The sequence below is a fragment of the Pezoporus occidentalis genome, unplaced genomic scaffold (genome assembly GCF_034315485.1).
Source record: "Pezoporus occidentalis ecotype Australia unplaced genomic scaffold, CSIRO_AGI_Poc_V1 ctg21, whole genome shotgun sequence".
NCBI classification, from domain to species: domain Eukaryota; kingdom Metazoa; phylum Chordata; class Aves; order Psittaciformes; family Psittacidae; genus Pezoporus; species Pezoporus occidentalis.
Genome location: NW_026913964.1, coordinates 8,814,498 through 8,841,635, shown reverse-complemented (window position 1 = coordinate 8,841,635; position 27,138 = coordinate 8,814,498).

Genomic DNA, 27,138 nt, shown 5'->3' with positions numbered 1-27,138 from the left:
AAATAATTTCTCTTTGGAAGGACGTAGGGTCAGTTGCAGGATGTAGGAACAAACTCAGCAAAAATAAAGCTATAGGTTTCTAAATATGGAGTATATTAAATAAATCCACATGACTAAACTCACTTGATCAGAGGTGTTTTCAAGATACATGGAGTGTCAATCCATAACAGGAAGAACAAGACTTTGAATCAGATGTAGTTGAACTCAGTAAGACTGAGTAAGCTTGTAAAGTCTTACTGAGCTTTTCAAAGCAAAAATGATGTATTTGCATAACCAGAGATTTCACTGGAAAATAAGCTCATGTAAAGAAGTAGGATGCAAATGTAACTTTCCGCTGGGGTTTACAACCTGTAGGTTGTTTGGCATAGTCACGTAACTAGTTATAGAAAAGCTGGTGTCTTCATTGATGTGATTTGGATTTTTGTCACTGTCTTAGAAGGGACAAAATATCATGAGTGGTTTTTAGAAATTTTCTGAAATCCACAAACATGGTGGGTTTTTGTTTTTTTGTTTTTTCTTTTTTTTTTTTTTTTAATGCTTTGTTTTGGCTTCTGGTATTTAAGGTAATAAAGATTGCTCATAGGCTTGATCAAGCACAGAACTCCTTCTGTGTTTCATAGGTGACCCTAACAGGCCAGCACAGGATTATAAACTTCCTCAAATAAGGCCTCTTAGTCCTGAAGGACCCAGCTGAGCTGCTATACAGAGAGGGTAAAATCTTTTCCTTTCAGCTGCACTAGGCTGCTGCATTAAGAGCTTTGGGAGGTACAGGCACATCCAGGGGTTCCTGCATAGTACCTAGTCCAAGTATAAAGACCTTTTCTTGAGACAAAGCTCAAGCCGTTTTCTGACAGACCCATGCCAATCAGTCGTAGCACAGATGTCATGCTGTTAGTACAAATAGTGCACAACAATGTTCAGCCATCATATAGTTCTTTCAGAAATGTATTTACTTGGCATCATTTACAGCAACCCTGAGGTACCATTAGCCTCTGCTGAAATGTAGGATTGCATAGCTCTGTTCTGCCAAACTGATCTATGGCAGAACAGAGATTCCCAGGCCTCTGTATTCAGTTCAGAGCACTGTTCTTTATTGAACGATTTGTTTTTCCAGCACAAATAAGGGTCAATCAACATTTTCAAATAACAGACAAATGTACCAGTATTATGAAAATTTGTCTCTTGTACATTTTTACAATGGCCCACGAAAATCGACCCAAGATAATAGCAGGAATAATTGACCAAAGAATAGCAGTTTCTTTAATCAAGGGAACATGATGATTAAATCAAAAGCTTTAGATCTGTGGATATCATCAATGGTCTTTTGTCTATTAATAACAATATGTCACCAGTGAATTTTAAAAATGCATTTGCTAGAGCGTGAAATGTCTACATTTAGATGGAGAAAGGTCAGAACAGTATTATTTGTAATTAAATCCATTGGCTGTACAGTGGACAGTTTTTCAAGTGATTTAGATTAAAATATATTATCAAAGTAGAGCAATACTTACAAAGAAAGGTGCAATCCTACGATTTCTTAACATTCAAGTATGTTTTCCTTTGAGTTTTTGTTGTTCTAAATAGGATTCAAGCTGTAATATTTTAATTTAAAAAAATAAAGGAAATTAGAACAATGAAATGTTGCAAATGAAAGGCCTGGTCTTGCTTTAGAAACATTGGCTGAAATACTCCACAGCTCTGAAGCCTGAGGGACACCATCACTTCCTGTTCCTGTGCTGTAGCCATGGGGACAGTGAACATTCTTCTACACCTTTTTTGCACAACAGATCTCTTTAGCACAAGAAGACATGCAAGCTTGTAGGAAACTTACTAGCCTAGGAAAGGCAGCCAGCATATGAAAGCAAGAGCAAGCATATGCTGTGTTAGCATGGTCTGTGATAATGTGGAGCTTTCACAACCCAAGGTATACCTTTGTGTCAAACAGCATTGCACAGTGAAGACATCCTTTGTATATATTAGTTCATTAAAAGGTGTAATAACGGACTATCCATACATACAAAGGACATGAGAAGGTATGATTCTTCTGTTTCCTGAGCCTGGAGGGAAGGGATATTACAATTTTCTGTAGCAATATTTAGTGGTGATAGCTCCTAGATCCTCATAGGTAGCTCCTTTGTCATTCCACTCTTCCTTCAGTTAACTGAGCTACAGTCCCCAGGTGAAAAGTCTTATAGACAATGATGTCTTACTGATATATCTGTCCTATGTACTGGTCAGCCAAGCATCTCCTGAAACAATAAATGTGATTTTCTAATTAATGATAGTATCAAAACTTAGTCACAAGGACACCTACTGAAAGTTGCATAAGCATCTTAGTTCTTACACTTTGTTACTACTGAATGTAACTACTAATTTTGCGTTCCTCAAATTTCCTCATTAAACTAGATACTTTGTATTGATTTACTAACTCAAAATACATTTTACAACAACTCTGTAGAAAACTGATCATAAAACTGTTTGGTACTATGCAGGCGTAAAACATGAGTTTGACAGGCAGTACATATTCATCAACTGGAAAAGTGGGACCAGAGACACTTTCACTGTCTACCTTGGGAAAGTCTGTAGGGACAGTATGAGCATCTGAGTGACAGCAGTCTTCCACGTTAGCTTAGTGACCACTAAGACTGGAATACAAAGATGGCTCAGCTACCTTGGCCTGAACAGGGTCACTTTCTTGTACAAAAATAATGTGGCTACCAATGTTGATCATATATGGTGAGCTGGAGCATAAGAGGTGGAAGGAAACGTGGCTGCCTGCAAAAGTGTCCTAGAAATATGTTAAACTCAGTATAATCTATTATTCTTTATTATCCTTTAAGACTCCTACTCACAAATAGGTAGAGGTGAGCAATTTTATGCTATAAACAAAACACAAGCATACAAATAAAGTATTAATAAAATATTTTAAAGCTTCTATTGAATTAATTGATTATAAGTGTGAAATCTTTGCACTTGCGTTGTTTATTACGGGTTCTTTAAACGTAACTGCAGTTTGTTTTCTTTTCTTAAATTTCTTTTATCCCTCTATTGTTTTATGTCTTTCCTATTAGAATATCTCATTTTCATTTTGTAAGTGCTCACATACTATCAAACTTTTTTCCTGTCCTGAACACTTTCAGTATATCTATTTCTCTACCTTTTATAGAACCATTTCCTCTAATATCAACAGCTTTTCTATATTTCTTTTTGACTGCAGTTCATTTGTTGAAATTTCCAGTGCATCTTCTAGAATATACTGATAATTTTAACTTTTTTTTTTTTTTTATGTGAAGGGATCCTAGCTTATCACAAATTGCCATAAATTCAGAAGTACAATGTGCTGTAGGCAAGTCGAAAGTATGTACTCTTCTTTCATTTTTCTGATCATCTCTATTTAGTCCTGTTAGCGCTTTCTCAGAACAGAAAGTAGCCCTGTTAGAAATGATTGGATCATTTGTTTTACCCTCAACCAAGTGACATTCATTCACCCATTAACAGTCCCTTTTTTCCTATCAAGATGTCATCAAGAAATAATTTTTTCTACTTAAAAAGAAAAATAACCCCACACTAAAAACCATAGGAAAATGGGAAATCAACAACTGCAATGAATTATTTCATAATGTAAAACATTATTAATTTTTGATAACATCAGAACTTTTTTAAAAAAAGGATGAAAGAAAGAACACTGAAAAAAATTGGCAGGTAAGTAAATGAGCACAATCATTTCCTTGGGGAAAAAATGCGCTTTCTCAAGTGATAGCTCTACACCAGAGAGTCTAATACTGACCGATAGTTTCTACATAAATACAATTGCAATCAGTTTTCTATTTTGGGCTGTATTTTTACTCCATTCATTTAAGAGTTTGTTTTTTTCTTCAGAAAGTAAAGTTAGCTATCTAGACGTGGTAGAGCCACTTCATCCTAACTCTTTGGAAGGAAATGGAACAAATCTTTTATTTTATTTCAAAAAAGTTAAAACCAACTTCCCTAAAAATTGGAAGAGGGTAGTGTGTCTTAGGGTTCTTTAGGGGAAAGAAGAGCTATTGTTGAAGTTTGCTGAAGTGTGGAACAGGTGTAATTTTCCATTCAGTTCTCACTGATGCTTCTCTGAGAGAAAATCAACTCCCTGTTCAATGCTGTCCCAGGTCATGGTCTAGGGGATGTTTTTCTTCGCATCATTAATGGTAATATAATTTAGGTTTTTAGCTTATCAAAAGGACATAGCTTGTTACCAGGTTGAACTTGCTGACACCAACTCTTCCTGCAAGCAGGGTCATTGGCTTTGGGCTCTAGGCTTGCTTTTAGAATAGAAGGGGTAGTCCGGTCTAGTCTGATACTGTTGCTTTGTTGTCCTTTCTCCAAGGGACATGATTGTGTGCATCGCAGTTTTTCATTTTTCTTTTTCTCTTTGCATTTTTTTTTTTTTTTTTTTTTTTACAAATCACACACACACCTGTAAGGTCACTGTACAATGATTCTGGGGAACTAAACTGCAAGAAGATGGATGTTGCAATTGGATCTGAAGGTGACAAACATGGAAGCATTCCTGGGAATCAGAGGAATCTTTGTCTAGAGGTGGTTGTTGAAGCAACTCCACCTCCTGCACACAGGATTCTAAAAAATAATAAATAATCACTGTGTCAGACAGGGACATTTTGCCAAAATGATTCTGTTATCTTTTAGGCACACTGAGCAGCTCAAGTACCTTGAAGACATGAAATCAAGCACAGAAAGTAAGGCTCGTTTGCCTGAAGACATGTATCTTTGACCAGCTAGATTTTTATAAAAAGAATTGGAAGAAGAGTTAGGCATCTCAGAAGAGAATACCACAGTTCATAATACACAAATCTATTTAAGACCACAAACCCTTCCATGCAGCACTATATCCAGAGGGTTAAAAAATCAGAGAAGTCAATACTGTTTATATGGACTTTGAAGACAAGCTAGTCTGTGCTTTTAGGGGTAAGGCACATGGCATGTATATAGAGGTTCCAATGCATGCGCTTACAGACCCATTGAACATGAAGCTCAGTCTATCATAAAGAAAAGTGTCCAGCTATCTGTAAAAAAAGGCAAATAAATAGTCACATTTCATGTGCTTTTTACAAGAGATAAAGGAGCTGAATGTAGGAAATCCTGTACCGGCTGGTAGGCTGTTGGAGACCAGAGACTGGGCTGTTCTCTGAAGATGGTATTTTATCACATTATTTAACAAAACGTTTGTCTTTCCATGAGGCTTTCTGATAAAAGTGACTATGTTCTTCTATAGAATATATACATATTCATAATAGATTAGAAGTTAAATCTTTACCTTGTTGAACACTTCTAAGTCACTTCCACTAACTTTGGTTTTTCCTAAATAAGAATTAATTATTTTCCAGAGGCAAATATGACCAATCTATGTTTTAAAAATTTACTGAATGCAACATATTTGACAACAATTGTGCTATTTGAGTGTAATATAACGTGAGGGGAAAAAAATCCTGGAGAAAGAATAAAACAGTAGTTAAGATGGTAGCTTGAACCTGGAGACATGGGGTATCTAATTCCATGTACTGTGGCTTCATTATGTTTGAAACTTGCTACAGAGAATGCAGAACCAGTTAACAGCATACATAGTGGTATCCAAGTATATCTGTTTAAAACTTTCTTTTAATAAGCAAAGTTTGTTTTTGGAGTAACTAGTGAAATACAGACTGCCAAAACAATATTCTGAGTACACAATTCAGTGGCATCGTAAGGAGTCATAAGAATCGATTACTGTTCCTTCCCCCTTTCTCTTTCCTGTCCTGCACTTAAACTTTTCATCATTATCCTGTTAATGGATTAATTCTACTTTTGATACTCGTGTTATGTCTTTTATACATATATATCTTTCCTGAAGGCAAGAATGCACATTTCTTAGAATTTTGTAGTAGTGTTTGTGTATGAGACATGTACACTAAAATGTAAGTTATCCTGTTGACTTTAAAATGTCAGTGTGATCAACTAGTCTTTTTCAAAATTATGAATCATGACATATAAATAAAATTTATTAAAATAATGAAGTACAACTATATGTGACATATCTATCTGTATAAATAAAATATTTGGTTTTGCTATTTATTTCCTTTTTTTTTTAATTCCTTTTGTCTCACATAATTTGCTTTAAAAACGTGTTAAGACATTTTATTCATCAGATAAAGTTTGGAAACTGTTTTTCCAAAGAAAAAATCAAAAAAAGAAAAAGATACCTCACATGATCTGAGGACTCTAAGAGCAATGGAATTTAAGAATAATGCCATATTACCTGACACGCACAGAAAAATTGTGCATAGGAATGTCAACTGGACATTATTTTTTTCTGTTTTCCCACGTTTTGAGTACCAAACAATTTGCTACTCCAGGCTTTTTAGATCTAGCCATTCTTACCTCTTTTGCAGTCTGGAGGTAGCTTCAGATTTTTGCCTTAGGCATATTACCTGCTTAAATCTGCATTTCTATTAGATTATACTCTCTTGAAATGCTTTTCTGCTTCTGTGGTACTCTTGTGGGAAATATTCTAAGATTCTATTAGTTTATATATTTTAATCTTTCGCACTTTGCTTCTAGTTTTCTGTACCAGGATTTGCAGACCTTAACTGTATTTACCCATGGTTGCAGCTTGACTTTCATTGGTTTGTGAGACAATTCTGCTTACTCTGTGCAGCATCTTACACAGCATGTAAGTTCATTAATACTGGGGACAAAAAATATTTCTCAAAATACATGTGGCAAAAATGAGTCTACATATGTCTGGTCAGCAAATGCTGGTAATAATAAGACAGCTGTGTAAGGATAATACTTGCTACTTCTACTTTGAAGCTGTATTAATTCTCCCAAATTGTCATAAAACTACTGAGTGCTTTTCCACACACACCTCCCCCCCCCCCCCCCATTATACCAGAAGGTTGCCTTTCTTACTAAACTGGTGACACTTCCAGTAGCTGCTGGGTGTCACACTGCACGTTGCCTGCATGTGCTGCCTGCCTTGTCTGGGCATCTTGCTACAGAAGGGAAACTGGCAGCATCTGATCTCAAAGTCTCTTTTAACAGAGGCAGAATGGAGGGGCATAGTTATGACTACCTGACAACTCAACAGTAATATTTTCCTGGAAGTACATTTTCCAGCTTAATATAAGTCAGTCATGCATAGGAATCAGCCCCATAAGCATGACTCCCTCAAATCAGGAAGCATAATATTCAGAGGTGCCTTAAACTTTGTATTTTACATAAACATTAATCTGCCTGTGACCTTAGAGTACACTGCTTACAGTTTGGCTGGGTGGCAGGATGTGTATTCAAGAAAAAAGAACAATTCTGTGGAGGAACTGAAAACAGTTTTGAAAGTCTTATTCACTGCAGATGAGATTGTTAAATTCGTTATACAGGAATGAGTAATTTTTAGATAAGTGTATTAGGTCTCCCAAGTGATTTGCATGTATAATCAAATGAAAAGACCTCTGAAATATTGAAACTCTAGATGGGAAAAGTGAAATTCTATTAAGAAAGAAAGAACCTCTGCATTTATAGCGCATTCAAAGAACATATCAGAGTATAAATTTAATGCAATGCAGCAATGCTCATCTCACTTTAAAGGTAATTATATAGAAAAAGGGGCATTTAAAATGTGTAAGTAGAGGCTTTTTTTGCACTCATACAGCATATAATTAACAAAGTTCTTTATACCTATTCATACAAGAAAGTAATAAACCACTTGTAAATAATGGCAATCTCATATTCTTTACAGCTAAATGTCAATAATCTGAATGTCTTTTTTATGCTCAGTTATAAAACTACATTTTTGACATATTAAGTAGAAGCAGGTATTACTAGTGTGGCATTTCAATTTTCTGGAGATTTAGATGTATTCATATAAAAAGGATGCAAAATGAAGAAGTGTAGTTATAGAAAATTGGAATGCTTGTAAATTAAATCAATACTCTGCCTGCAAAACACAAAGTGATAACAGAAAAAGTGAAGTTGCAGAACATTTCACAGCAAAATTAAAAGGTGTAGGTGTTGAGACCTTCCAACACTAAACTGTAGGTGCAGAACAAAAGAACAAGAGAGCTACAAAGTACCAAAACATGTGGTATGGTACAGATCAATTAATAATGATTTGCTTTGCAGCAATTACTGTATCCTCACAAGATTCATTTGAAAAACATATCAAGCTTTCTCCAACACTCGTGTGTTACACATTCTGTTGGGAGTGAACACTTCTCAGAAAAAGGGGGAAATAGGGAGAGATTAAAGAAAATATAAATAAAAATATATAAAGGAAGAGTATAGATAAATGATTTTGGATTTATTTTTCTTCCTCTCCTCAGGCTTTGAGAGTTTCTGTTGCACAGCAGATCCCTGTCAAGACATACGCTCTCTTGAACAGCGAGTGCAGAATGCTTCCAATATACTCTTGTTTGACCTTGCCCTTGAGTGTGTGGGTACCTAAGTAGGGATGTGTTGCTGGCTATCAGAAAAGAAGTACCAGGTGCTAGGTCCTACCTTAGCAACAGAGACTGGGCTAGATTGGAAGTTTCAGGCCTGGAATGAACTCAGATGAAATTAGTAAGGATTAGTGTTTCTTTTTTTTTTTTTTTTTCCTCTCTGATCTGACTGTGAATGTTTCAATTGTGGTGTTTAGGAGCATCTAAGATTTCTTTCATGTTTACTGCTGCCCATTAAAAAACACACACTTTGCCAGTTTATAGCAAAAAGTAAGAAAAAATCAATACTTCCCTGAAATGAAACTTCAGTTGCTATTGCTACAATTCAGGGACTGCACCATAAGACCTACAGTTTATGTTGCACCTAACCTCACATTACTAGACTGGTTAGTTTTTCACAAAATAGGCCAAATATGCAAATTCTTATTAGAATGATTCAAAATCTTAAAAAAAACCCCTTCATTTTATATTAAAAATAGAAGTGTGTTGCCTGCACAAAGTAAATGCTTAATGTCAAAGAATATATTATCATAGATAAAGTTTTCCAAATGACTTGTTTCTTTGTTAGAACCACCAAAATTTATTCCTCATATTTTTAGCTAAAAGGTAATTATTTCTGAACAATCTTCTATATTCTATTTAAGATATTGTATAGATAGAAACAAGATATTGTATAGATAGATTTATATATACATCTAAATTTATCTTTCTACATGTATATACCTACACACATGCATGCAAGGTACATTAAACCAAACTGGTTGAGATAGCTAAATAAATATCTTTGCTATTCGGTTTTATTTTATGATGAAAGAAAACACCATTGGTTCTTCTATCAACATTTGCAATCACTTTTGAAAGTCAAAGAGCAAATTCCATTTACTGTTGCAGATTTTTGCAGGATCAGAACTAGACATAGATCTGACCAGAATGCCTCTTTAGAATAGTCCTTTCTCTTTCTTGGCTATGGAGGAAGCCTAGCTTTTAAATGAAGCTATGTTCAAACTGGAGATGAACACTGTGAGATGTCCCAAGGTCTTAGTTTTTCATTTACTCAGTTGAGCGCTCTGGCTGGATGTCACCATGTTTCCTTCCTGCCTGCATGCTCAATTTCACTTTTGAGGCAAATCCAAGAGCAAGGGGAACAGTGGTGAAGCCCTGGGGGCTTCCTGCAACACAGAGTGCTGGTGCAACCATGTCTGACAGTTTAGGCACATCCTAAATTCCTCTTAGGAACCTCACTTAGAGTCTGAAAATTAGATGGAATCAATTTATTCTTTAGTTATTTTTTAACACAGAAATTAAAGTAATATTTGTTTTTATGTTTGGTTTATAGTGGGGTTATTCCAGTTCTCTTCTGTATACCCCTCAAGAGGATCTTTTACATGCATGATATCCATCCTAAAATGAGAGAAGTCACTCGCCCCTCTGCCTGTGTGTAGTTCAAGCTCAAGATTACCCAATGTGTCATTGCCTTTGTTGAGAAGGGTGGAAAATGAGCAGTCAGGCAGCAACAGTGGACTGGCAAGAAATTTAAGGAAACATTTCATTGAGTTTTTTGAAATTTAAAATTCTGTATCAATATGGAATCGGCACTAGAAAATCCTTCCCCGTGGCAAAATCTGCTGGTACATCTGACTCCTTCTTTTGCTTCATTTCCATGCTGGAATGAAGAAAACTGAAACAAATGAACAAATTTCATTTTGGTGCCAAAGTAGCATCACTGCAATGTGGGGATGATCTGAAAAAGCAGAAATCTGGTCTACAGTGAGGAGATTCAGACTTCTCCTTGATCAGACTTCTGAGCTGAAGTTCCCCTGTGCTTGCTAGTGATGAGAAACTAGATGATAACAAGTGAGGGCACTGAAGGTGCAATTCTTACAGGAATACAAAACCCACTCAAGCTAAATATATTTCTGAATAATGTCTGAAATTATAGGTTAAAGAATACTTTTATGATGAAGTTGTTCCTATTTTTTGATCTCAACTATGATTTTTTTATTTTTATTAATGCTATCAAATATTTTTGGAATTGTAATAATTAGTGATCATGCAACAAAAGTGAATACATACTTCAAAAACATCACTACTACTTTCTGAATTCAAACATGATGGCATGATATGGGATTATTGAACTGGTAACCCAATGATCATTCCCCTTTTTCTTTCTTCCATTCCAAATAGTAATTTATTCATAGGATGGGAATCTTTGTCTGTGTTTTGAACTCAAACCTTGACACTGTGAAGCAAGACGCTATGTTGATATTCATGATTTGGGAATTGAAAGCTGTTTGCTTTTTCAATCTCCAAAAATTTGAATTTAATATTTTATTAAATGTATCATAGTCCTTCCTTTGTTTGTGGAGTGAACAAACATGAAAGAAAAATGACAGATAATTTTAAGCCCAAAGGCAGAAAAATGTATGTGCATAAATAGAATCGGGGTAAAAGAAAAAGTCCAAGCTATTTGAATCATAGAAAATTCATCAGACATTTCTCTGCTATAAAAGAAACATTACTTACATTAAGGCTAATTCCCTAGTGCAACTCTCTAAATCTTGTTCTTTTCACTTTACTTGGATGTAAAACTATTTAAGCATGTATCTTACCACTTCAATGTTGTGCAGTATGACACCGTTTCTACAAAAATCCCTATTTCAGTAACTTGTTCCAGGAGAAATCCGATGAGCTAAACATCTCGAGTTACTCATTTTTACCCCTTCACCACTATGACAAGCGTTTCTTGAACTTTGCTTAAAAGTTCTCTCTCATCCTTGCAGGGCACCTGGAAGCTTATCAAATCCAGGCTATTTTGAGCTCAGAGTGGGTGGGAGGTAGTAAAATGAGGATTGGATTCTCATATTTGATGGATTATTATGATGATAAGGAAGGCTGAGCTAATGAAGGCATCACTGGTGGCCTGAGCACATGTGAAAAGGCAAATGCAGTTTTATCAGAGTATTAGCAATAGCAACATAGAAGTAGCAGTGCTATATATGGAAAGAAACTTGTTTAAACAGGAAAAGGACAGCAGTAGGATTAAAGAGGGAGTAAATGTCGGACAATCAAGGATAAAATAAAGTACTAGAGTGTACCTGGGCATTGGCTTTTAGCATCAACAACTATACAGAGTAAAGTGAAATCTGGGAAAGGAATGGTAAAATCAGTGATTAGAAGATGAAGTCAGACAAATTCAGTTCAGAAAGGAGAAGATATATTTAACAGGATGATTCATGCAAATTGTTGCAGAGAGTCGTCTAATTACAAAAGTAATTACCTCAATGCAAATGTACCTTTATTGGGCTGTAAAGTACGAAAGAACACATCAAGTGACCTATTGGTTGTTTTTAACCTTAAAGTCTACCTATATATTACAAAATATAATAAACATCTTTGCTGTTCTTTTTAAGTCCCTTATCTGGAAGTTCATGGGAGGTCATTGAAACATGGAATGAATTCTTATTCAAGTTATTTTTCCAAGAGTTACACGAATGAAAAGTTCTACCCACAGATATGATAGCTCATCTTCAGGCCTCAGAACTGGTGCTCTGCCAAGATCAAAAGAACAGGCACTACTGCTTGCTGCAAACTCAGGGAAGCATTTATAGTTTTGCTTACCTTTATGTGAAGAATAGGAGAAAGACATACTATATAAAGTACAATAAATTAATACAGATGTTGATTTAATACTCATAATACTAATGCATGTAATTAAACTAACTGAAACTATTAAGGAAATCAATCAGAAGTTTTTGAGACCAGTCAGAAGTGCAAGCAGAAAATATGCCCCAACAGGAGATACACAAGAATTTTTTGAAGAATGGTGGATAAGATAGTAATTCCAAAGAGGATACCTACTTAGGTTTTGAAAAATAACAGGCTTATTTTTATAAGAACTGAAATGAAGGATTAAGTCTAGTATAAAAGTTCATATCTTAGAAAAGAAGAAGGCTTGAAGCAGGCAGTGTTTTTTGGGGGAAGGGATGATGTTGTAGAGGCACGCCAAGAAAGAAGGAAACTGTCTTTCCTTAACAGTTGTAGGCAGAATTTGTACCAGAGCCATGATACTAAGGCTGAATCACTAGAGGATGTGTTTAAAACAGCTTGGTCTATTCAAGTTTTAGAAGAGCTGATGAACTGCAGTTTTGGTAGGGAAAAAAAAAGAAAAAAAAAGAAAAGCAAAACTGTAGCAAGGCAGGGGCAAGAGGCCCATATGCTGACTTTCTGAGTAGCCATTTATGTGATAGTAAAGGTAAGAAGATTTTGCCACTTTTTTTTTTTTTTTTTTTTTGCTACTCTTTCATTACATGTGCATGTGGAAAGAAGGCAGGATGGTATTAAACTGACATCCTGCCCCAACTGCCAGAATGTCTTGTTATGGCTTCGAAGTCTAAATTCACACAGCAGAAGGCACTGTCTGCTTTACTCACTTGCACACTAGTAAGGGCTCTCATACAGCCTGTGGGAAACCTGGGCTCAAATCCCTTTTCTGCTGTTGGAAGACTAGAAAATATAAGTCTTTTTCATTTCGCTGGTAAGAAGAAACTCAATTGCCAGACTGTAGGGTATTTTGAAATTGAGAACTTCTCAGTCTCTTCTGTTCTTTTTCATTTCACATGTCATACTTAAATGTTCTTCGAGTTAGAACAAAAATAGCTATCTAGTGCATTGAACACCTGCCTAGATGATGGAGAACCTGAGTTTTCTGGTCCTGTTTGACTTAATGATAGACACAAACAGGGTCTGTGTCAACTTACTCTCACTCCTGTGTGTGCAAGCCATAGTGCTGCTCTCACCAGGGCTGTTGCTCAAGGCAGCCCTACTGATGTTCTCAAGGGAGGAACTTGTTGATGCCACACACGAGCGAGACCGCTTGACAGGGTTTGAACTGCAGCTCTGGCCAAAGACAGTTGCTGGTAAAGTTTCTTTTGCCCATGTGAATCATACTTTGGAATTTGGTTTGCAGGTGCCAGCTCTGCTCACTAGTTTCCCAGTTCCTGCACGTCTGTATTGTCTTTTTCCAGTCTACATAATCTTTATATCTGACTGAACTTTCTTTTGGTGTTAAATTCCATCATCCTTTGATCCTGCCTATGTTATTCCGTCTTCCTCAGAATGACCTGGTTTTATTTCTGTGATTGCTATTTGCAGTGCAAGTCTCCAGGAACCCAGCAGGCTCTAAAATTCCTGTTGTTATTTTTGATATACAAATCCCACATGTTGATGGAAAGATCCAGGGGTAATTGCAAAGACATTATCTCCAAGATATTGAGTTCTGTTTCACGTTTTTCTTTGGAGTAGTTATCAATTCCTAGGAGGTAAAAAAGTTTATTACAAAAATTTTGAACAGACTATACCATTCTAATAAACTATTCCTGTTTCATCTTTCTTCTTATGCAAATATAAAATTGTGGTTCTTTGTCAGAAATGAGTTATCTCAGCAGGGTGCAGAACAATAATTATTCATGTCAGGACTGCGGTGATAGACGTTACTCATAACGAGTCAAATTAATCATAAGGCATATGATAGATGATGAGTACATCAAATTGTGTGGTGTGGATGCATAAGGACTGTGGATATTGTTAAACATGTCTTTGATCCAAAACCATAGGTTTTTTTTTTTTTTTTTTTGAGAAAGTTCAAATCATCTGGTTATTTTATTTAGTCGTTAATATGGATTCACATAACAAATAAAAACTATCAAAGGCACCTCATTTGCCACTGGCAACTTTAAAATCTTGGAAAGAATACGCTATAAATACTATTGCTTCACCACAGAATATTGTCAGCGAAACATGCCAGGCATGCCAACGTAACATTTTTTTATGCTTAACCCCTGTATATGGGTCTTATGGTTTTACAGGTGGTGTCCCAAGTCAAAGAGAAACTAAAAGATCCCAAACCAAAACAAACCACATTTTAGGATTGTTTTGATTAGGTAGAAGAAGGATTTGACTTTTCCACTTCTAGGGATTTTGTTTCCTTAATCACATGCTGTTAATTGCTAATGTAGGGTCATATTGATGCCTAGATTTATCTGTCCTTACTGAGGCACTAAGTCTCCACATGGCCTCCATAGATTTTGTGTTTGCCACAGGATGGAGAATAAAGGCTTTTCACTTAGAACTCCTTTCTTTTTCATGTCCTCTGCACACATGCAGAGGGTGTGAAAGTAATCTTGGCTCTCACCCCTCAACATGGCAGAGAGCTGAGCTGAGCTGACAGGGGTGGTAAATAGTCTATACTATAGAGCATTTGCAGGTTACTTTCTTTCTGGAGCAAGTAGGCAGCTGAGCCTGAGAAAGGGGTTGGAACTCTCTGAGTCACAATTTCTTCCCCAGCTTGCTCTGGAGGTGCGGTAACTACTTGCTGTCCCAGACATGGGCAATTGAACATAGGCTCAATTTGGCCCTCAATAAAGAAGAAATCATGAGTCTGAGAAAAATTGTTCCATTTCATGAACCAATTTTCTCATGAGAAGACGTAGCACATCTACAGAATTTCTGCAAACAGCACAGAAGACAGATGTATATTATCTGTGATGAGAGGAAATGGCTGAATTGCTTATTGGGAAAAAATTAGTTTCCTTGATGACTCATTATTTCAAAAATTGCCTGTCAAGTTAATAATCAGACTTTATTATTATTATCGTTTATTATTTCCATTGAAGTAGCACTCAGGGGCTGCAGTCAAAAACTGGGGTCTCACTGTGCTAGGGACGATGTACAAATAAAATCTGATAGTCTCTGCCCCAAGAAGCTTACTGTTTTGACTCTTGAGATTGCAAAAATTTGGGCATATTTGTTATTTCAAGTCTTTTGGAAAGTATTTTAAAAACCCTGATAGTGCTGCTGAACAATAAAGAGCTTTCTGTAAATAAACTGGTGACAGATTTTGATTTATTTTCTAAAAGAATTTTTTATAATAGAAGAAATATCTTGAAATGGTAAAACCATTCAGAATAATCTAAATTTGTGCTTGTCCTTAGCAGACAGCAGCATAAGAATAACTCATGATGAACTTTGATTGAGAAGTCTGGACAACTAGCAGAATTACTGACCATTGTGGATTTGATTAGTTCCAAATCTTCAAGAGACGCTTAAATTGATAAGTTCTAAAATAGTCAAGTTAACAAACATGCATGGTCAGTATTTTCAATATACATTAAATTACTTTTAATGTATATTTAAATATACAATATATATAATATATAAATATATAATGTATATATTTAATATACATTAAATGAAGCCATTCAGTACTGGCACTAGTAGAAAAAAATATTTACCAAGTATTAAATCTAGGAAATAAAAAGAATATAAGTTCTTAAAAAGCTGATATTTTAATAGATGCTGAATAATAAGCGAATCATTAGGTACTGTGTCATGATGCCTTTACAGCTTTGCCTGTATTTTTAGTAGTAACTGTATCTCTATAACTCCCACCTCCATATCTTGTCCATTATTTTTTCTTACTTAATTTGGCAACTGTAATTGACGATAATTTCAGAGTCACTGTATCTTCTTAAAGTAATTCACATCACATTCACCTAACACTATGAGCTGCCCACTCCCTGTATTTCAATTGAGGGAACATTTTGTTAGGAGTGTATTCACCACTTAATTTAGTGTGCTCAAAAATTATCTTGGTAATCTATAAAAATAACAGTACACCAATTTCAAAACAGTCTATTGACAGAAGTGGAACCGCACTTATTTGCTTCAGGCCTGAATTTGACACAGTCTTTTCATATTAGGCTAATTTATATATATTTGATGTTGGATAGTTTATTTCTCAAAAATGTAAATTTAAAAATCACAGAGGCAGAAGCTGTTCTGTATTTTTTCCTGGAATATGAAAGTGTGAGGTTCTTAAAGCAAAGGTTAGGAGTTGCTTTTACATCTACTTTATATTCCGGTATAGTACATTACCAAAACTTCTGCGGATTTCTTCACTGCAAATGAGAAAAAACTTCAAAGACTGGTGATTTAGACTCTCTAATTTCTTTTCAATTGTTTTTTCTCAGTGAAGTGTAATTTATTTGCAAAATTAACTGCCCTGTCCCATAAAATTCATTGCAATAGAATGCAGTGTGCATCATGAACCTGCCTAAGGTAATGCAACAGATTTCAGGTAAAAATAAGTAGGGGACCTCACAACTTTTTAATCATTTCATCCTAGAACTTAAATTCCTGCACATTGTCTTCAGTGTATCTTCTTTTATAAACAGAGCAATGAAAATGCTCATGAATTTGTTAAGAAACTGAGAATTAGTTCTGACCCATAGTGCTGCTCCAGTGTGGTGTTGCTCCATTGTGCATTAGCTGAACATTTTGTTGTGTGTTAAAACATCAAGGCATAGTGAGTGGCCTTATTCCTTGATGTCTGAGGAGCAACCATATACTTTTTATATACTTTTTAGAAAATTATTTTCCAAGACTTTTTCCAGTGAAGAGATCCCTCCTCCCAAGTGCTGCTATCTTTCTATCTGTACTTCTCAATTAGTTTTGAAGAATGTCATTGTGTATCCTGTGTTGGGAAGTGAAGTAACCAGGTAATATTCAGAATCACTGGGCGATGTAGCCTGATTATGAATGTTTACCTTGTGATTCCTCTATTGAGGCGAATCAAAGCAGTGGGAAGGACACATGGAAAAAAATCCAAAATGAACCCTCAGGAGTTTATCCTTCTGAAATGAATATTCCTAACTGAAAACCACATTTGCAGTACTGAGACTGACAATAACAAGACTTTTGTGCTTTATAGTAAGGCTTCTCTTTTAACTTAGTAAATTAGGTAGCAATTCTTCTGTCCTTTATATTGGTTGCTCAAGCTTGCTCAAAGCTATCATGCTAAATATGAGGCTACTATAGAAGAATAAATCAAAGAATTTTGGAAGAAATTTGTTTCTTAAATCTTTTGGGCAGGTGGGTATTCATGATGCAATTGGTTCTTTGAAGCACTGAGATTGCCTGATGCTGTACAACAGAATGTTAGATTGATGGATGCCTAGTTTGTGCTCACAGTGGCTCTGTAAGAGAAAAACTACAGATAAATTGGAAAAAAAAATAGAGATGAGGATTCAGGGACAATAAGAAGCAGAAAGCAGTCTAAGGTTCTCAGAAAAGTCATAAGCTACGTAAGGATTGTGTTGAGACGAAGAGTCTGAGAAGACAATGGAAATCGGATGAAACAAAACGTCTTCAGAAATATTAGCTCCCAAAGTTCTTGTGAGGTTTAACCTGAATTCATGACAACTAATGTATCTGTTGGGAGGTCATTTCAGATCCTAAAAGTACCTTGAAATGAGCAGATCTTTCTAATGAAAAATTGTGTGCATATGAGTAAAATACCAAGAAGACTAGACTATGGAGAAGGTATCAGGTTAAGTTCCCCTATCTACTGATATCAGTGATAATTCAGTCACCTTTTTACACAAACACAATTTACGAGGTTCAATTTTTGTTCATAGAACCTGATGGTGTTCTTATGTGGTGGTGGCTATGATTCAAGACAGTATGTATCTCTCCTTTAACAAGTGAAGGCAAAGTAAGTGGGAGGGGAAAGTGCCATCATTCATTCCTGAACACTGGGTATCACACAGGGTAAGAAAGAAGCAAGAACGAATAATTGTTTTGTGATGTGAGTGTTCCAGCATGCTGTGTGAAGCACTAAGCTTTCACAAATTTATGGGTTTGACCTTACCTACTCCAGAGATTACAATGTCTACACCAGGGGTATACACTCCACTGAGTGCCCTGGTTACAGTTTCTGGTTAGTTACATGCTCCAAAAGTGCCAGGAAGCTGGGTGTAACCTGAAATTTCACATATAATAGAAGAAAATATTCATAAAATATGTAGCATCAGTTGTGACCCATACATAACTTGTTCAGTTTGCACTGCAATCCCTCATGAGAAATACCCTGTAACATGGACAGCCTGAATGAAATCTAAATACCTGGAAAGTCTGAATACAGTTCATCTTTCTGTGGTTATTGCAAAAAAGTCTTATAGGCATTACTCTCCATTAAAGCCCTGATTACTGACAAATATTGTTTGCTCCAAGTTTGCCTCTTCCTCCTTGCAAAGAGATAGTTCGGCCGAATACAGCTCAGACTTCATTTGTTTGGAATCACTTCATGCTTTTCTCCTCTGCTGGCTGATTTCTTAATGCCTGCCAATATCATTCTCTCATGAAGGCCTGATTAATAATAATTTTTCTTTATTTTCTGCAGGCACATACCAGCTCAGGAAGAGTGTTTTCCAGTGGGAAGTAACCTTTGCCTTTCAGTAGTCTAAGGTTTCCATTGCTGACTTTTTTCTTCACCAATCACTACTTTTCCTTTCCATGTCTTCTATGAACTGTCTTGATTGCTATTAAATACAACACATTAGAATGTGCTGAACCTGACATTTGATTAAGGAATACCATTGTAAATTATTACCTTTTACAAATTGTTAAAGGTGTGAATGCAGAACCACAATGATTACAAAAATCAAGGGATTCCTACAGAATAGTTATTGTTATAACATGTACTGGACAAGTTTGAATTTTAGGGTTAATTGGGGTCTGAATTTTTTGGGTTATTTTATAGTTACATCGGTAAAAGGAAGTCATCAGGACAGAGAGGCTGGATCACCCGGGGGGGTGTAGTTCAAAACTTTGAATCGGCGTTTCAATGAAAGAATATTGATATGTCATGTATATCTCATATTAGGTAAAGGGGAAGAGGTGGAAAAGCAAAATTGCTGGTCTTTTAAAAACTCAACTAAATATGAGAATATCTGACTCTCACTAATGATGCAGAAATAAAGTAACCTAAAAACCCCACATACATTTAACAGAAATGCTAAGATGCTGTTAACACTGTATAACTGACCGATTGATACATCTTGATCATCTCAAAAAAAGCCCAAATAGTATATTTTTTCATTAATCTCCTACCTATGTATCTCTGCAGTTAGTTACATGCATACTTTTTACCACCACATTTGCTCATTGGGAGATATTGTGTTGGGTTTTGGGTTTTATTTTTCACATTGGCTGCTATTGAAAAGGGCTGATTGATTTTAACTTCACACTTGATTTTTAACTCCTTTAGAGATATAAGGCCTTGCTGAATTCTAGATTATTTTTCTGTATCATGTTCTTCAGTGTTTTTATCTTTAGTTAGGTACCATTAACCTTCCAGTGATGCCACCTCTGTGTTTTAGACTGTCAAAATTTTGTGTCTTGTGCTTTCTATCTCTGCTCTGTACAATGATATTTTTATCATTTATCTCCTTGCATTTAAATAGCACTGGTAATGTTTCTTTTGATGAATGGAGTTTTGAAATAGTCATTCTCTAATTCTCTTTTTATGACCCTGATATTGTTAATTTGGACTTGCATTTCAAATGAGAAGACTGATTCAAACCTGAGGTCTGCAACTTCATTTGTAAGAAAAGATAACTGTAACTAATGGTAGTTACATAAGATGTACCAAAAGCATGAATAGACTTTGTAGTTTATTATCATGGGTTACTAAATGGAGTTCTTTGGGGAAGAGAATTTACACAGCTACGGTGAGGCTTATTTTTCCTCCTTCTGCTAAAAGCCCAACAGGATGACTACCACATTCCTGTGAATTGGGTAATTTTCTTATCACTGAGGTCCTTTGGCCTTCTACTGACTTTTTCATCTCTCAGATGAAATGGCCAGCGGTTGAATGAGACCCCTTTCATAGGTATGCCTCTTTGCATCTTCTGCCTCCTTAACCCTTATCTGACCTGATGCTGTCCTTACTATTTTTACTCTATCATCTAAATATTGGACATCTTGTTCTATAGTTGTAGGCTATAATACCATAATAGCTTTAACCAGACACTTTGGGTTTCCTTACATCCAGTCTATTCCCACCACTAAGTCAGTTATCTCAAAATTAATTCTACTTTCCTATTTAAAACTACCAAGTTAAACTGAACAATATCATATTTACTTTAGAAAACCCTGGACCATAGAAAGTACTCTGCATCTCCTTGACTGATTTATTTCAATTACTAATGTTTATTTTTCTGCACTCATTATTATAGAATTAGTTGCAAGGGAACTCAGCAGCTGTGTGTCTCCTGTCCCACAATACTGTGATGAAACAAATTGTTTTCACTGCAGACCAGTAAAATTCCCAGTCCCACACATATGCACAGTGATACATAACCTCCCTTCTGCTCATCTGCCTTTCTGGCTTCACCATTCTTATAGATTTCTTAAGTATCTACAGCATGACCAAGTGCAAGTAGATCGTCACTCTCCAAGTGACTCAATCCTTCTGTCTTATAGCTTGCCTATTGATATAACATCTGCTATATAGAACAGTTATATCCTATATTTAGTAGGTTTAAACCACTATGACATAGAAATCTCTTGATTTCAACTGTAGCAAGCTGGAGAGTCAAATTCCATTTCTGTGTATGAGTAAGAGGTAACTTTCTTCTGCTCCTCCTGTTAAAGAATTTCAGGTCATCTGAGATGAACCTCAAGTTTCTGAACTTGATCAATCAAAGCTGGTTTAGGATGATTAAACTGAAAGAAAGGGGCAAGCAGCAGGACCCCAAGGGTTCCAGTCAAATCCAATGGTCAAGTAGAATGGGATTATTTTTTCCTGCATTTATTATTATTTTTTGAAAAGGATTTGCTGGTTTTGGAAGTATACCTTACCTTAGCTTTTAGAGCATGTTTTTTTTTTTTTTTTCTCTGATATTACTCTTTGCTTTCAACTTGATTTTATTTGTAATTTCTAAATAGCAAAGACCACAAACAGGAGATGTCCTTGAGCAAGAACTAGTTTTAAAATCAGGTTAAAGACAAAACAAAAATAAGAATTGTAGTGACAGAGAACTTTTAGTTCAAAAACTTTCACATTTTGTACACCACGAATTTTCTTAATTCCTCGTATTTACTTGCGGACACACAGTACACAAGTCACTTGGGCCAATGATTAGAATTCAGATTACAAAGAACAGAACAAACGTCCACCCTCATTAGTCCAACACTGTTAGTGCTCACACAGAGAGGGTCAATTTTGGGAACAAAGTTAAAAAATTTTGTTGTGCTCTTAGGCAAACACTGGGCAATGAAGCTGGTTTTTGGAGATCTCCTTTCCTCTCTCATAACAGAAAAACACCATCTTTTCATGACAGTTAAAAATTAGAGATATCGAGTCAGCTGGTGTTACAGACTATCATGCATAGCTTTTAAAAGTATAGTTAAGTCCCGATCTTTTTGCTTAAGACTAGGAAATTCCTGTTTTTCTTGTGCTGGTATTTATCTCATCCCTACCAGTTTTGTGCTGACATTGTTTAAAGCTGTCTTACTGATGATTTACAACAGCATTACGAAGGGGAGAATTAGATTTCTCATTTCAGAGACATTTCTCATCTCTTCACAAAACAAAACTGTCATACATACAGTAGCATATAATTTTGATTAATTTAATAAAATAAGCAACATCCTCTTTAGCTGGTATAGTTCCTTTGGAGTCAATAAAAGTAGATCTTAATTTGATGTCAATTGGTCTAGCTCCCCTTTCAGCAATAGACCTATCCTTGTTTATAGCAGCTCAGAATTTAGCCCAGTGTTCTGGCACAAATAAATACTATTATTTTGTACCTAGTTTTATTTTTAGGTTGTTGTTCAATCTGTTATAGGTTGCTCAAAAGTTTCTACCTATTTAATCTATCTGCTTTGCTTGCTGTGAGTCTGTTCCTCAAAAAAATGTCTAAGGCAGGGCAGCAGCCCACACATAAGCACAAGCGAGACAGAAGGAGAAGGAGTGAAAACAAGAAGTCAGTGGAGCAGTGCCAAGTTTCACTAGTTGAGGATCTGCTCAGAAACATTTTCAGTGCTTCTTTCAGTCTTGCTAATGCTGGTGTGTAGCTTGAGTCTCTGGTTTGAGTCCTTTGGGAAATACGCTAGCAATAAGAATAGAAAAGCAATTTAGGTCGCATTTTTGATCATCATTGCTGTCAATCAACTCAGGGCTTGGCATTAACATATGCTCTTCAGAGGAAAAACTAATCTACTCCATTTGGTAACATATTAGAATCATTAATATTACAAAAATGAGACTGGAAAACTGAACTTTTTTGTTAGAAGCCTGTAGAAGAGAGGGTGAAAAATGTATTTAGTAATTTTTTTTTTAAATTATTATTGGCAAACCATAATTCACTGGAACAAGACACTACTCACAGGAAAATATTTTTAAACTGTGTTTTTTATTTCAGCTTCCAGGAATAAGTCTAATGTTAGTGAAATCCTGTAAGCTGATTTTTAAAATTAAAATCTCATTTCCAATTTCAAGAGCTGACTTATTTATAATTTTAAGCTAAATATAGTAAGAAGAGCAAACAAACTCAATACAAAGAAAACAATGAAACACTATGATAGACTGATGTAGACTTTGCTTTCAGTTCATTGGGTTTTTTAGATGTTTTCAAGGCTTTGACTTTTTTCATTCAGCCTCAGGCTGAGAAATTTTCTTAAAAATCTCAGTTTTGCTCCAGGAATGGAAGAGGTATTTGCTGTCCAGTTCTAATCAGTCCCTTTATTTTTTTTTTTTTTAAGACTGAAAATTAATCTTTATGGTCAAATTACCTAGATAACAGAGGTTATAGACACCAGAATGACAAATAAATTATTTTACAAATATTTTTCTTCAATTGTATTTTTTAAAATCCTGATAGTTATCTATCTGCATTAACCTCTAAACATTTTTTCTGAAAAGCAATTTTTTTCTGATCACATTTGCACTGAAATATGATTTAGCCAACCATATATAACATGTATATTTCATTGCTTCACTAATAAGAAATCTGCCAGAAAGCCAGTACTGGGTTTAGCTGAGATTCTCTTTTAGTTGTAGGTTCTACAGAACCTGAGTGCCATGAAAAATCATATTGAGGTTAATCAGAATACTTATTCAGTATCTGTTTTGTAATATGGGTGTTTATTTTCTCTGTTTCTGACTGGTTTTTATCAATTTAAATAGTTTCACAATTGGATGAAAATTATTGAAAAAGATTATATTTTATGAGTACTTTTTCTCCTGAAAATTTTAAAGAAAAAAAATCCTTATGACTGTAGAATTGGTCAAAATGAAAGAATTTGAAATTCTATACTGAAAAAGAGACATTTCACACAAACCCAAAAGTTACCACCAGTCTACCTATCTCCAATGTTTAGGTAATTATGAGTAGATCCTTTTTAGAGGAACAAACAAAGGTATAAATAATCCAAGCCCCTAGAAGTTTAGCTTAATAGCTTGTGGCTGGGAAAACTGTTTTAGTCAGAGTCAGTAATCATCTGAACAAATTATTGAGAGTGCACTGCAATGTGCAATCTTGAAGGCAAGATAGTACACTGCTTTGGGAGGTATGCTGTAGGTAGAGAGAAATGTGGGAAGCATGCTGGGCTCCACTCTGCAGGAAATCCAACAGGGCAGTCAAAGCAGTCTCTTCTGGGTTTAATTCTGACAAACTGCGAGTCACACTTGATTCCCCCCAAACGACAATTCTTGTATCTCACAGTTAGAGACTCTTGTGTTATATTATTTCCACGGCAGAATAAAATTGAAAGTGTTGCATGACACGTACTAAACAGAATGTGTTAAGATGTCTGTCTAAGTTACTCAGAAAAAAATCTGGAGTAACTCAAGAATTTGGCTCATTGATTTTAGACTTTACACTTAGCAAAATGTAAAGGCAAGTGTAACTGAAGAAGTATCAAAGTCACTTGGAGTTAATCTGTTTTAGGTAAACTGATACAATGTTGTTAAATCATGTTTATAAAAAAACACAAAGGGCTCAAGAGAATTGGTAGAGAGAGCTTAAAAACACGCTTTTTTTTCTTTCTTTTTTTTTTTTTCTTTTTAATGAGTCAGAAGAAGAGCTGTCCTTTCTAAATATTCCGCTAGTTCCAACTGCCTAGTTTAGTGCCTACTGACGTGATGCAGAGATTTGGCAGAGCATAAATATTTTTTAAATCTTACTCATTAACACCTTGGGCCCATCCATCACCATGATTGACATCAGAAGACAAAGCATTTTTTTTTTTTTAATAGGACACAACATGTATAAAAGGCTTTCCGTGGGCTAATGTGGCACACCTGATAGATGTGTGAGTCATTTGACACAATGGGTAGTATTCATGAACACTTTATCACCTTGCAATCAACTTAGTATAGCATTCCTCCTTATTTTCTGAATCCCCCTATCTTCAAAATAAAAGGAATTTAGGAATAACTGCACAGGATTTAAAGAAAAGTAATTTATTTTCTCCATCCTCGAGATGCTACTAATGATGTCCATGACATTATCTGAAATGTTATTAGGAAAATAATAAGGACTTCCTGAACTGTGTCTAAGAGATAGACTTCATGTGTTGCATGCCATGCACTTTGTATTATTGCACCAAATGAATCCAGTAAAGACTAATTGGCATGAATGAGTAACATAGCAATGCAATAAAGATAACTTGTCACCTTTTGCTCATCTGTACAATATTGTCTCTAAATGGTAATAGGATTCATTATATCCTGCTGTATATCATGGAGATTCAGCAGACAGAATATACAAAAGTGAGAATCACAGTGGGTTTTAAAGTAACACTACCTTTACAAGGGAGGAAAAACAACAAAGTACCCAAAAGAAAATATATCCTGGTTGGAAAACAAGTCTATGAGAAATAGACACTATGAATGTGGAAATTTTCAAAAATTTCAACTTTTTTTTCTTTTTTTAAATGATCTGGAAGTATTTTGCCAAATATTTCAGATGGTTCCTCTGCTTGTCTGTAATAACAAGGGTGTCTGTATTCTGAGGCTTTCCTTGTGAACTCAGAATGTGCAAGCCAGCATCTTCATCATGTGCATCAAGCCCTCCTTCTCATCTTCTTCCATCATGTGTTCTCTGGATTTTTTTCCATGGTGCTTGAATCTCATCTTCATGAATCTTGATACAAACAGTGGTATATTTTCTTTTATTCTGTAGATGAAGCAGTTACTTTCTGCGCTGGTTGCAAACACAGTTCCTTTTAATAACCTAAGTATTAGGCACGGGTAGCCACAGTTTATTTTGAAGGACTGAGCTCTCTTCTGCTGTGGCTGATGAAATCTTGTCTGGACAATCAATATATGCCTCCCCAGACTGCTCATTTTTACTTGCAGCAGTTGAGGAATGAGAACTAAGAGAAGAGCTTATCTGAAAGACTGAAGACCAGAGGACACTACAAATTATTCAGCTATCAGTCTTGAAAAATACTGCACTGGTGCGTGGTGCTTGCTCTGTTTCCAGAAGGTTCTTGAACTGGAATATTGATGAACTGTTTTGTCAATCTGCAAAACCAGATAGTATCCCTGTAGGTGATGTGACCCCAAAGTCCAAGAAAGCTATGAAAAATGGCAATAACATCTGTTGTTACATAAAAATAGACACACACACACAAAAAAAAGTAGAATGCCATGAAAATGGTGTTTTATTTAGCATAGTTTTCTAGCAGTCAAAGTAAAAACTGCAGAACAACACTAAAATAGGCAGAAATATAAAATTACTGAAGCAGCAGAGAAAGTGGCAGACCACATCAGACCACATCAGTGGTTACCATACCTAAATCTTTATCTGCCCTCTTGTTCTTTTCCCTTTCTAAATCTCTGCATAGGTGCAAAGCAGTCCAGGTGTGGAAGCAGGGGTGACTGCTTAGATCTGTAAGATTTCTGAACTGTTGTATTCCCAGTTCTATCACCTGTAATGTCTGCAGACTCTAATAGCTTTCCAGAAAAGTTTGAGGAAAAAATTATATGAAGAAGTCTTAACACTTCATTTGGTGGGTAGGGAAGGCTTAACAAGACGAAAGGCATGTGAACTTTGTCTCCAGGTCATCAGTGCAGTGTTGATGAGAATCAGCACATACTCTTGTTTCTGCAAAAAAAAAAAAACAACAAAAACCCAACTTTTGGACTTAGATTTGCTTGCTGGCCTTACCAAAAAGAAAAAAAAAATAATAAAAAAATCAGTATTTATTTCCATGGCACCTCTTTACACTGCAGCTCTCTAGGATTTTGCTCTTCTCCTCTCCCTTACTTCCATGACAGCAGTTTCTCTGCATTGGCTCCTCTCACAGTCACAGTGGCACTGGGTGTCCCACGCTTCTCTTCAGTGTTTCAGGCTGAAGCTGTAGTGCTCTTTTTTTAGCCCTGAGTTGCTGGACAGCTGGTCTCCTCTAGATGTCTGTAAAAGGAAGTAAACAAGGTCCATGAGGTATTTCTATTTCTTGGTGTTTCATAAACATATGTGCAGGAGCTTTTTAGAAGCCTGGGAGCTATCCAAACAAATTAGAGGACCTTCTCAGTTGTATAGATGGTATGCCAAAATCTCACCTTGAGCTAGTCTGAACAATTAGCATCCTTACTATACGGATAGTCTACTGAAGGAGGTGAATGGGATCTCTCACAGCTGATACTGAGGTTCCAGAGCTTGGTAGTGTACTAGTGCAGACTCTGTCTCATATGCTACGTTCTCCTTGTGTCTGTTTCAAGGATCCAGTTCTTGTCTGGTTGCTTAAATGGTGCCCATGCCCTTCAAAAAAACAAACAAAAGCATAGATTTCAGGGCATTTCAAAAGGGATCAACCCCTA